This window comes from Pan paniscus, chromosome 1, assembly GCF_029289425.2.
Source record: "Pan paniscus chromosome 1, NHGRI_mPanPan1-v2.0_pri, whole genome shotgun sequence".
In the NCBI taxonomy this organism is placed as follows: domain Eukaryota; kingdom Metazoa; phylum Chordata; class Mammalia; order Primates; family Hominidae; genus Pan; species Pan paniscus.
Window position 1 is genome coordinate 143,473,623 of NC_073249.2, and position 13,051 is coordinate 143,486,673.

A 13,051-nucleotide genomic window follows, 5' to 3' on the forward strand; every position below is an offset into this window, starting at 1 on the left:
TACTCAGGCTTGGCTTGGTTGATTTCTCTAATAGGAGAGAGAAAAGGTATAACTAATTGCAGTTTTCCCAACGAAGGGAGCATTGACATGACAATTTTCACTGTGTGTTAATGTTCTTATTGCAAAGTATTTAACATTTTTGTCCCCATCCCCAAATGCCAGTAGCCCCCTGCTGTGGTCAAAGAATATTCTTTCATTTTTTAAAATATAGTCAGCCCTCTGTATCCCTTGGTTCCACATGACAGGTTCAAACAACCATGGCTTGAAAATATTCAAAAATTTTGCATCTATATGAACATGTATAGACTTCTTGTTTCTTATCATTATTCCATAAACAATACAGTGTAACAGATATTTACATGGAAATTACATTGTATTAGGTATTAAAAGTAATCTAGAGATGCTTTAAAGGAAAGGGGAGAACCTACATACAGGTTATATGCAAATATACACACAGGTTTGTAGGTTATATGCAAATACTACACCTTTTTTATGTTGGGGACTTGAGCAACCGTGGATTTTGGTATCCAAGGGAGGTCCTGGAACCATGCCTTGATTGATACCAAGGGATAACTGTTACCTCTTTAGGAGGGGTCAATACAAAAACTGGATGACCATCTAAAACACTTGTGAATTCAGTGGGCAAAATATTATTTTGGCATTGGAAAAACACCAAAACATGCTGGCATACCTGAACTCTCCTCAATGACCTGGGATCTGCTTAGAGACTAGGGCAGAGATTAAGATGGGAAATTTTACAAATTAAAGTCAGTACTCAAAAATAACTAATGATCAAAAGGATCCACTTGCCCCACTGCCACTCACACCCCCACCTGGTTCAGCAACATAGAGCCATGGCAAAATAGTCACACGTCCCTATATCTCACCAATGACAGAGACTCAAAGGAGGCCTGGCAGCTTAGGGCTGGTGACAGGCTATCAGAGTTGGAGGGCCCATCATTTGCTGGTTGACTTTAGATGAGCTGCTTTACAAACGAGGTGTACATAGGAAGTTGTGGGCCAGAATCAAAAGGAAGTTCTGTTGCTCTATGCAAAGAGGTGTGTTGTTTATCAAAGGAGAAGAAGAGGAGGGACAATCAGATTTAGAAGATTATTTAATTGTATACAACAACTGTAGAAGTATTGAAGTTTTTGTCCCATTTAATAGATGGTAAAAATAAGATGGTTTTACCATCATTCTCAGCAAACTATCGCAGGGACAAAAAACCAAACACCGCATGTTCTCACTTATAGGTGAGAATTAAACAATGAGAACACTTGGACACAGGAAGGGGAACATCACACACCGGGGCCTGTCATGGGGTGGGGGGAGGGGGGAGGGGTAGCATTAGGAGATATACCTAATGTAAATGACGAGTTAATGGGTGCAGCACACCAACATGGCACATGTATACATATGTAACAAACCTGCACGTTGTGCACATGTACCCTAGAACTTAAAGTATAATAAAAAGAAATAGGATGGTTTTAGTGCTCATACTGCTTCAGGGTGGGTACAGCAGAAGCTTTGATTAAGAATTTATGAGTAAATTTTTCTTTCACCTGATTATTTTGATTCTACTATGAATAAGCTGAGAATTGCTTCGGAGAATCTGTGCAGGCTGCCTTGAAACAGAAATACAAGACTGGTCTAGGGAAAAATATGCCAGCTGCCTATACTAACAGCACCCATTCATTGGGATTTTAGTGTGCACAACGTTATTGTGTAACTGAATCTTTATTATAAGAATCATAAGATGTTTGTTTTACTTAGTTTTCTCTTTTCCTTGCCTTTTTCTGCCTCCATGCATGCTTGCTTGCACATAGTCATTTTGGTAGAAGGTAGTCACTAGTAACTTCATATCTTTATACCCCTGGCCTGCAAGATTGATAAACTGTATTTTTTTTGGAGAAGAAAAATGAATCTTAGGTCACACAAACCTTGATGGCATCCAGAAGTTTGATCAGGCCAAGAGACATAAACAGCTTTGGTCTTTGGGGTATCCCATTTCCTGTATACCTACCTGACTCATAGAAGCCCCCAATTATGTGTAAAGGAAGGTTGGACTTTAGAGACTGTCTTTCCTGCCCTCTCACTTTGGCCAAATTGAATAAATATTTATGCTGATGTGTCAGTGTTTGGCTTACTGTGCATCAGGTATGTGAACCTAAATTTTGATGTTAGATAACAATTATCCAAAGCATTTTGTATACTTTGTCCTTCTACTCTGCACAATAAATCCATAAGGTTTGTATTTTCATTATAATCTCCATCTTCAGATGAAGACACAGAACTTGTAAAGTCAAATATCTTATTGAAATCACAGAGTCAATAAGAGAAAGAAGCTGGAATCAGACCAGGGCTCCTTACTCGGGGCTCATACCTAGCCTGGTGGGAGTGCTAAGGAAGGAGGGCAGAAAGGCAAGTCCCATGCAAGCAGAGGCGAGTGATTCCAGGATGGATCAATTGGTACCCATAGGACTTCTTGAGATGCTGAATGCAGAGGCCTTGAGAAGCCCACAGTTTCTAGATTATGTACATGCCCAGACCCAGTGGATATCTATTTAGTTTTAATTAAAACCCTCCCTTCTCCAGAAAGGGAATGTGAGTCTGTATCACCCACAATAGGACAAATCAACAGATGAGATTATCTGCATGGCCCTTTAAGGAAACTTCCCTACCTCCCTACTCTGTTACACTCTACCTACAAGATGAGACTTTCAAAGGAACATCATTTCCCCTTGACTCAGACTGATAAAGGAAATTTGACTCCTAGTCACCAGGAAACAAGAAGTCTCCTCCACAGTCTTTTGACCTTTAGTTGCTCCAAGAAGGACCACATGTCACTGCTTTGCCACTTGAGGCCATTAAACCCATTTCGCTCCTTTATATAACTGCTAAACATAGACGCTGAAATGAAGAAATACAGCCTAAATAAAGACACCAATAACAGCTTGCAGGAAGTAGTAAAAACAGTTTTGCAGGTTAGGAGCCAAGGCTTTTTCCACTGTCAGCTTTAAAGGTGTTCTCTTTGACCAGCCGCAAGGCTACTTCACCACAGGTATGAAATTAGAAATTTTGAAGACTATTGCACACAATTTTCACAGTGGATCAGCCAGAGGTTGTTAAGCAAAGAGAATGCTGAAGCCATAATATACTGAGATGACAGAGGGGGCTCACAAGTATTCCTGCTTCCATGCTCTGTGGGCCAGCCACAGCAGCAGCCACTGTTTATGGCATCCCTGACTTGGATATGTGGTTTGTGCCTGTTGAGGGAGTGCTAAGAGGAGAAATCTACAGAAAAGCCGTGAACTAGGTGGTAGAGCCAAGTGGGCCAAATAGACAAGAACTTCAGATGCAGGAAATTCCCTTCCAAAGGCAGGTGATAATGGGCTCTGACTTCTTGTCAAATTACCCATCAATCAGGGCTTTAACACCAAGCTAGTACAGCATGGTGGTCAAGCCCAGGACTTCTGTAGATGAGTAGAGCTCAATCTAATCTGACTCTGTATGGACTAATGGTGTGGCCATTGGAAAATCACTTTAGCTCACTAAGGCATAGTTTCCTATTCTGTAAATTGGAATTAACATTAGTACTTACTATCTAGGGTTGCTATGAAGACTAAATACTTAACACAATGTCTAGGCCATAGTAAATCCTTCATTCATGGGAGTCATCGTTATTGAGAAGCTTTCTATGTGCACATCACTGTTCAGAGAACTGGGTACATATTAAAGTAAAAAGCATGTGGTTTAGTCCTAGGATGCATATAATCTAGCTGGATTGACAAGAAAAGTACACGCACAGAAAAGTTAAATAATATAAAGTAGCATACAACAAAATGTTAATTGTGCAGCATGGATGATAAGTGCTTTATTCATTTATTCATTCATTAGTAAAACACACACCGAAGACTTCCTGTTTTGAAGCAATGTGATAAGCACAGAGAAGGGTAGGAGAGCTTAATCTCATAGGAATTATTGCATGAAAAGTACTATTGTTATCTTATCTTGAAATTTGCTTATGGGAAAACTGAGACTTAGACACAAAAAAGGAGCATACCGAAGTTCTCACTAGTAGTAAGTTAACAAGGTTGGGATTGCAACCCAGACCTGCCTGACCCCAAAGCTCATGATTTTGTAGAGCAGTTGTTAAGAGAATAGAATCTACAGCCAGAGAATCTGGGCTCAATCCTGACACTGCCAATCATTAGTTTTGTGATCTTTGTTAAGTTACTTAAATTCTCTGGACCAGAGTGTCCTCATCTATAAAGTGAAGGTAGAATATTAGTATCTACTTCATATGGGTTTTGTGATGATTAAATGAGTTAATCTATTTAAAAACATATCAGTGCCTGGAACACTATAAGCACTGTAAATATAAACTCTTATTATTGTAATAGTGAACACTATAATTATTACTATCTTAACTGAGCTATGGCATGTGAAATGTTTAGAACATTGGTACATAATAAGCATGCAGTAATTAGCTGTAATAATAATTATAATTATAAAGAGAAGGGTAGTCAAGGCAGGCTACTTTATATCAGGGACTTGAGTAGCCACTGATTTTGGTATCTGCAGGACATCTTGATTCATAGTCGAATCAAAATAAATAATAATAACAGTAGTTATTATTATGACGACCTAATGAGTTACACTGCCCCTGATTGGTTTACTTGCCTTCAGTCAAAATTGTCCTTTTCTGCTCCTAAACTTCCAAACTATTTCACTCCTGTCAATGGTATCATAATACCCCCATAACACAACATTATTTAAAGAATTACTGTTTTCATTGTCTTCAATAGATAACGAAAGAAATCCTAGGATTAGAACGGGCCTTCGTTAAATTCTAAATCGTGGTGCTATTATGAGAATTAATCTATGATTACATGTAAACCACTATAGGACACAGTATATGCTCAATAAAGTTAGTTATTGTTGGTATAATCAGTTCATATACTTTATTTCAATATGTCACAGAGAACAAGTCCTATCACTTTTCCTTTAGAACACATTTCATATAATTCTATCTTTCTACAAACCCTAGCTGAAATCCTTGGGTGCCAGGCTTTCTATTAGGTGTAATTCATCCTGTGTACCACTGCTGTTACCTTCAACACTGCTTAGACTAAGAAAACCACCAAGATTTTCTATTTTCCAACACCGACATGTCAGACACTTCTCTCCAATGGCTAACTCAATCTTCTCAGACTTCTTTTGCTGCTCATAGGGTCACCATTCTGGTCGAAATTGTCCCCTCATTATCTACAATGCCTTTTGTCTTATGTTGACTTTGGACTACACTCACATGCTTTCCCATTCCTTACCTGGGAGCCTTTGATTTCACGCTCTGCTGACTCAAATCTGCCTCTTCTTCAAAGCTAACATCATGTATCACCTTTTGCCTAAAGCCTGTCTTAATTAACTCCCTTCAGCCCTTCCCTTCTCTGAAACCCTATAACCCTTGAATCTTCTATGCCTAATGCAGATATGATATAGGGATACGTTATAAAGAGGTTTAATACATGGCCTCCTGAGTAATATTACCTGAATTCTAACATAGCTCTGCCTCATCTTAGGACTGGGACTTGGGCCTCAGTTTCTTCATCTGTCAAGTGGACATAACAAGAGCACCTATCTCATAGTATTATTTGTGATACTTAAATGACATAAACCATGCAAAGCACTTAGCATTGTAGTTGATGTGTGATAATCATTCAACATGTTAGCTATTATGATGTGGTTGTTATGATGAGCACTCACCACCTGCTTGTTGAATGAATGAATTAAACTATTGATTTCCACACAGCTTTATAGTCTCCATGTTTAGAGGAATAAAATAGATTGTACAAGATATCTGAAAATCCCAAAGGGATGCATAGTTACATTTACCTTTAGAATGTTGCCAGTCTTTGATGTCACAGAACACACAGTCTGATGGTTTAAATGCTCTCCTCCTCAAATTCTGGTTTTTTTAATCTCCCACCCATCCTTATTGCCAACCACCCCTTAGTTGATAAGTGGAGAAAGGAAGAGGGTTATGAAGATTTCAGGTCACTGCAGATGAAACATACAAAGACAAACCCAGGGCTTCCCATATTATATTGAATATAGAGAATGCCTTAGGGGAACTCTAAGAAGCTTGAAGTCATTCTCCCTTTAGAAATCATAAAGAGGTCAGTGATTTATAATTCAGAAGAACAATGGACAGGAAAAGTTCTCTACCTGCCCGTGCAAGCAACAACTGTCTTGCGAGGCTTTCTAATGTAGTCAGAGCTTCAAGGTAGTTAACAGCCCTTTTTCCCTAACTGCCTGCTACGCTTTATCCTAGAGGCACTTCTGCTCTTCTCTGATTCCTTTTGGCTTAAAAATATTTTTTTTCTGCCATTCTCATTTCTCCTCTGCAATCCTGTCTTTCTCTCTTTTTCTCTTTAGTGGTCTGGCTTTGGTGCTGACCCCACCGTGCCCTCTCAAGGGCACTTAGCAGAGCTGTTGTCTCAGGCTCGGGTGTGCTCCCCATCCTCTGACCGGTAATAGAACAAAGGACAAAAGGCCATCTCTCCAAGTCACAATATCTCTTTATTGAAGCTTTGTTCTGCTGCTTTGAGCCTTTTCTCTCTGATTCACTGGACTTGCATTTGAGCAACTTTCCCATTTCTCTCTTTTCTATTACCTCCCAATTCTAGAATGACTAGGTTAGACTCACTGTTTTCTTGTTTCTCACTTCCAATAAATTCTTCGACACACTATTAACATTTGAAGGTTATATCAGAAGATGGAAAAATCAAATGAATGCCAATATTCTTTCCTGGGTCCCCTGCTCTCTGGCTTGGCAACTGAAATCCTGGGTCCTGCATTTTCCCTCCTGAACCACCTCCAAGGTTGGCCTTCAGAGCTCTTAGGACTAGACTGGCTGGTGGAGGGACTGGTGCTCTCAAAGGGCCTTTCTTCTTAACAAATCCTCCCTTGCTCGAATGGGATCTAGAAGCAGATTTGGAGGCTTGTGGAAATGGGCCCCATCAACATTCCAGCATGTATCCTATTACCATTTCAGGCATTCTTTATGGCTCCATCATTCTGTTTCTAAGTCTCATTACTTCGTTTGTCCTTTAGCAAATATATCCCTCGTCTACCACATACCTCCTCCTCTCCATTTTTACTGCCACTGCCTTAATTCAAGTGCTATTTGTTGAAGAAGTGTTCCACCAATACTTGTGTTAGTTTCCTTGGGCTGTCATATAAAAAGTACCATAAGCTGAAATTTATTCTCTCACAGTTCTGAAGGCTAGAACTCAGAAAAGCTGTTGACAGGGTCTTGCTTCCTCTAAAGGCTCTGCGGGAGAATCTGTTCTGTGCCCTTCTCTTAGCAGTGGTGTTGGTGACAGTCCTTCATGTTCTCTGGTCTGTAGCTGTGTAACCCCATTCTCTACCTTCATTGTTATGCAGCATTCTTCTCCCTGTTTCTCCGTCTTTTCCTTTTTTTATAAGGAAAACAGTCATATTGAATTAGGGCCCACCTTAATGAACCTATCTTAACCAGATTTCATCTGCAAAGATCCTATTTCCAAATGAAGTCATATTCACAGGTACCAAAAATAGGGCTTCAACATATCTCCTGGGAGGACACCATTCAACCCATCACAAAACCCTCATAGATCTCCCTGCCACCCATATTTTCCTTCTCTAATCCATCCTCTTTATACCATCCAGTCAGCTTTCTAAAATACTTATCAGATTATTTACACTTGAATTTAAAAATTATCTGCCAACTTGCCATTTCTTTTAGATGAAATCTTTAGAATTGCATTTCAGGTCCTTTTCATTTTAGATACTTCCCATGTTCCTTTCCAGCACATCCTGTCATCCACTCTCATGGATCTGGCAGGGTATGACTTGCTCATTATGTTAGAATGTTCAAGGCCATGTGTATATTTTTGCTTTTTTTCACCTAAGCCCCATTCTCTTTTAAAATGAATAACCCATCCTAGATTTTTTTATAACCCTTTGTTTATTCCATTTTCTTATTCATTCTGAATTTCTCAATGCCTGGTACCTATTACCTGCAAATAAATGATATTGAATAAATGATTTCAGAAAGGAATAAACAATTTGATAATTAATGTTACAAATAGTTTTTTCTTCATCATGATCTTCATAAGTTCTAAAAATGTCATAGTTATTTGTCAATGTAAATACTTTTTTCAAATATTTATAGCATAATAGCTAAGAGGCAGGTTTTGGAAACTGCCTGGTTCACTTAGAAGTTACGAGATTTTTTTCAGCCCTTTATTTGACCTTCTTGTCCTTCAATGTCTTAATCTGTTAGATGGGAACATGAATTCCTAATTAACAGAGTTATTAGAATAAAATGGATTAGATAAAAGAACAATCCTCAGGGTAGTGACTGATATAAATTAAATGGTTAATATTTATTTGTCATATTGTCTTTATAACTATTATATTTATAATATAGTTATTATATTTATATATTATTATATAATATATAAATATATAATATAAATATAACTATTATATAACATATTTATAAATATACATATAATAGTATATAATATTTTAAATATAGTATAATAGTAATATTTATTATATTTAATAAATATAATTATTAAGACATATAATACTATTATATATCTTTTTAAAAACATTTATTTTAAGTTATTAAATTAATTGTTATTTTAAACCACATGATCACCTGTTTTTCTAGTTAATTATCTACAGGCTACACATATATTTTATATCACCATTCTCAATTATAATTGAGAATATAATATATCATTGTCTCTCTCCAACCACCCCCCGATTAAAATATTGAATTTATTTTATAACCCAGGTGAATCCTATGAGACAGAGGTAGATAAAGTTGGCCTTGATATGTGGCATTGGATTTAAGAATAATAGCTGTGCTGGGCGTGGTGGCTCACTCCTGTAATCCCAGCACTTTGGAAGGCTGAGGTGGGTGGATCATAAGGTCAGGAGATTGAGAGCATCCTGACTAATTCTGTGAAACCCCATTTCTACTAAAAATACAAAAAATTAGCCAGGCGTGGTGGCACGTGACTGTAGTCCCAGCTACTCAGGAGGCTGAGGCAGGAGAATCGCTTGAACCCGGGAGGTGGAGCTTGCAGTGAGCCGAGGTGGCACCACTGCACTGTAGCCTGGGCGACAGAGCAAGACTCTGTCTCAAAAAAAAGAAAAAAAGAATAATAGCTGTAACATGCTCTTTTTAACAATACTGTTTGGTAACTGTTCTTTTTGGATGGGAAGCTAATGACAGCTACTCATGTTACACTGTCTGGCATATGACTATGAAAGACACTACACCAACAGAGGACAATCTAGGAATGTGTTCTTATGTGACTAAAAACTTTCATTCATGAACCACTTTCACTCATGGTTGCTATAGAGTGGATTCTCAACAAGTTGTAAATCTCTGTAATAATAATAATTCTGAAAGCAACTTGAAAACAAAGTAATAATGGATGATGTTGACTCTCCTCCTAAATAAGCACATGTGCCTTCTGAGGCTGTAAATACAACTTATAAATTATATGGATGGACTCTATGGAAAAATTGTGCATGACCATATAGGTAGTACTCCTTCTTAGGAGGAAAAAAACAAAAAGCTGCATTCACATAGAAGATAAGATTCAGTATCTAATTTCAACAGCGTTTAACATGGGGCTCATTTTGGTTTTCCCAAAAAAAGAGGAGGCAGGAACTAAAAATTTGATCTTACAGTCTCTCTTTCTCTCTCTTTCTTCTTTGATGTACATCAGTTCCCATGGAAACTACATTGGGATGGCTTCAGAGTGACATCTACAAATGCAGTGTAAGGTCATTTTTATCTAATGCTTTGAAATTTAAACCATGATTTGTGATATATAGTGAAACCTCCTTAACATATTCTGAAAGACTATGAAAATACAATATTCTGAATGCAAAAACAAGACATGTGACTGCATTATGCCAGGTCTCAGAAAGTTCAGCATTGCGATTTGCATAGAAAAACAGAAAGAGCTTCATTTTTCAGTTTGCCTCCAGGAGAGTCCTGGCAATGCAGTTGGCCTCCTTAATATGGAAGGAAGAAAACCCTTCCTTCTACCTCGTTCCTTGGTGTGATCTCGGCTCACTGCAACCTCTGCCTCCTGGGTTCAAGCAATTCTCCTACCTCAGCCTCCCAACCCAGTAGCTGGGATGACGGGCACGTGCCACCACCATGCTCGGCTAATTTTTGTATCATTAATAGAGACAGGGTTTCACCATGTTGGCCAGGCTGGTCTCGAACTGCTGACCTCAGGTGATCCGCCTGCCTAGGCCTCCCAAAGTGCTGGGATTACAGGCGTACCATGCTGGCTTTTTTTTTGTTGCTGTTTTTTTGAGATGGAATCTCATTTTATTGCCCAGTCTGGAGTGCCATGGTGTGATCGCAGCTCACTGCAACCTGTGCCACCCGGGTTCAAGTGATTCTCCTGCCTCAGCCTCCCAAGTAGCTGGAATTACAGCCATGTGCCACCATGCCCGGCTAGTTTTTGTATTTTTAGTAGAGATGGAGTTTCACCATGTTGGCAAGGCTGGTCTTGAACTCCTGACCTCAGATGATCCGCCTACCTCGGCCTCCCAAAGTGCTGGGATTGCAGGCGTGAGCCACCATGCCCAGCCTCCTTCCTTGTTGCTGGATCCAGTGAGGCCACCAGGTAAGGGACAAGGGTTTAAGGCTTTAAATGCTGCAATAAGTAACTGCATGTGGACTGTGATAAAGCTGCAGGGGTTTTCTTGCCTCTATGGTTCCTACCAGCACTCTTGGCCTGCCTTTCTTAGGGCACTGATGTGATTTCCTTTATTAATTTGCCAGTGTTTCACCTATAAATTCCAGGTATATTTGAAGGGAGATATATTTCTAAAGGAAGAAACTGAAGCCTTGGGCTCAAAATGACTTGAGGTTTAATGGAATATGATCAGCTTAGGCTGCTAATGTACTCTCCAGCGAAGAAAAGTGTAGATGCTGAGCAGGGAGATATGGATTCAAATCTTGACTCATTTAATTTCTAACTATGTGTCTTTAGCAAGTCAAAACTTTTCTAAGCCTTAATATACTGATGTGAAGAATGCTGTCAAATTTTAAATGGGTGAGCATGTGAAAAGGGAATAATGTATAAGAAGTGTTTAGTACTAGTTACATACTGGGATCTCAATACAATTGTGTTGCGTAAATGAACTTTGTTTATATGTAACTTTGTTCTCATCAAAATCCTTTATATGGAAAGCTGTGAAAATAACTATCGCTTATCTTGTATCATAGTTAAATGTGGGTCAAATGGCTATCTCTCCAGTTTACAGTCACCATCTGTAATATGTGGGCTGTAAGATCAGTTTTGGCAGCAAAAGTGAGGGCCGGAGGAGGCACCTGGGTTGCTGCATCACCTCCATTCTGGCTACATTGGCCTAACTGCAAGTTTAGGCTTCGAGATGCCAGCTAATATGTCAATGATTGGTACACACTAACTCTCTCTTCCCCACTTAAAAAAAATGTTTAATAAATCTCATTGTTTAAAACTGATGATTGTAATAACAAAGAGAATCATCAAGCAAGCACATTTGAAAAAATGGCTGATGTTTCTGATGACATTCTTGTGTGATCTGCTTTTCCAACACTGTTAATTTTATCTACCCGAAGAAAAAGAACAATACATTCTTCATCGATATAGTAAGTCACATTGCTTCATGTCTCTTGCCCACAGACTTAAACTTTAAGAGGCGCGTAAATAAGCAACTTAGCATATGTGACCTCCTGACCGTGAAGTGTTAAATTCCAGGAACTATATTACTCCACCACTTTTATTTGTCTGTGGGAAATCAGTTGATTTATGCCTGTTCCCAGGATACAATAAAAATGTGCAGGTATGCCAAAATAGAACTATTAGAACCTGTCAAATAAAAATTTTTGTTGCCTTTAAAATCTGCAAATAAAAGTAACCTTTGATTAAGGATAATACGCTTTATATCATAGTTTTATCAGTATTCAGCAAAACATATCCAAACAATTTAATTTCAATATAGTATAATACATCACAGCCTTTGAAGAGAAAGATCCCCTGCCTGATGAGAAGAAAAGTTTCTTATTTACAAAGGAGTTATAGCAAAATGGCAGTTCTACCAGCACAGACAAGGTAGATTAACAGAAACATTCAGCCAAGCAGGGTCTGAAGTTTCTCAAATTTGGCTTATTTACATTGTCCATTCATTCTTATTTTATGGGCTTTAGAACTTCAGATGGGGTCCAGCTAGGATTATAAACCAAAGTGCCGAAATAACCCACAAAACTGTTACAAAGGAATTCCCAGCTCGGTTTTCAGACTCAAGAGTTTGGAATCATTTCAAAAGGATTCTCAGCTCTTACATATTTTAGGCAGGTCTACATTGATATAGAGTGAGACTCAAAAGCAACTTGGAGAATTTCCATCTCATTAACACTTCATTTACAGTACACCTATGTCAAGCCTCAGCCTTGGAGTTCTGGTCTTGGCTTAAATGAGGGAAAGAGAACTTCTCTAGCCAATACTGAGCTGAGTACAGATTCTGTTGTGTATAGTCATGATTGAAGCATGCTCACATCACCTTTGAACTCAGATTTCTCAGTATTCTTCAAAGGATGAAATATTTCTTTAAAAAACTGTATGCCTTTATTTTTTCTCTGTCATTAAATGTCATATATTTGTATTCTGGTTCATTTTTCAAACTGGATTTTTGATGGTCAAAATTATTCAACCAAATCACTTTGGTTTGGAACATGTACAATCCCACTCTGAAAACACCCTGTATAAGCTGGGGTTTAAGAAAATGTCACTGTGGAAACCTCAGCAGCAGTTAGACAGGGATTGTGCTTCATTCACTTTTGTGACCCCAATGTTTAATGCAGTATCTGTAACATTGCAGATGCTCAATGTTTGAGAATGAGGAAATAAATGAATGAATGAGAAGGAAATTTTCCTGAATGCATTCAGTTTATTCCGGACAGAGTTTGTTCAACAC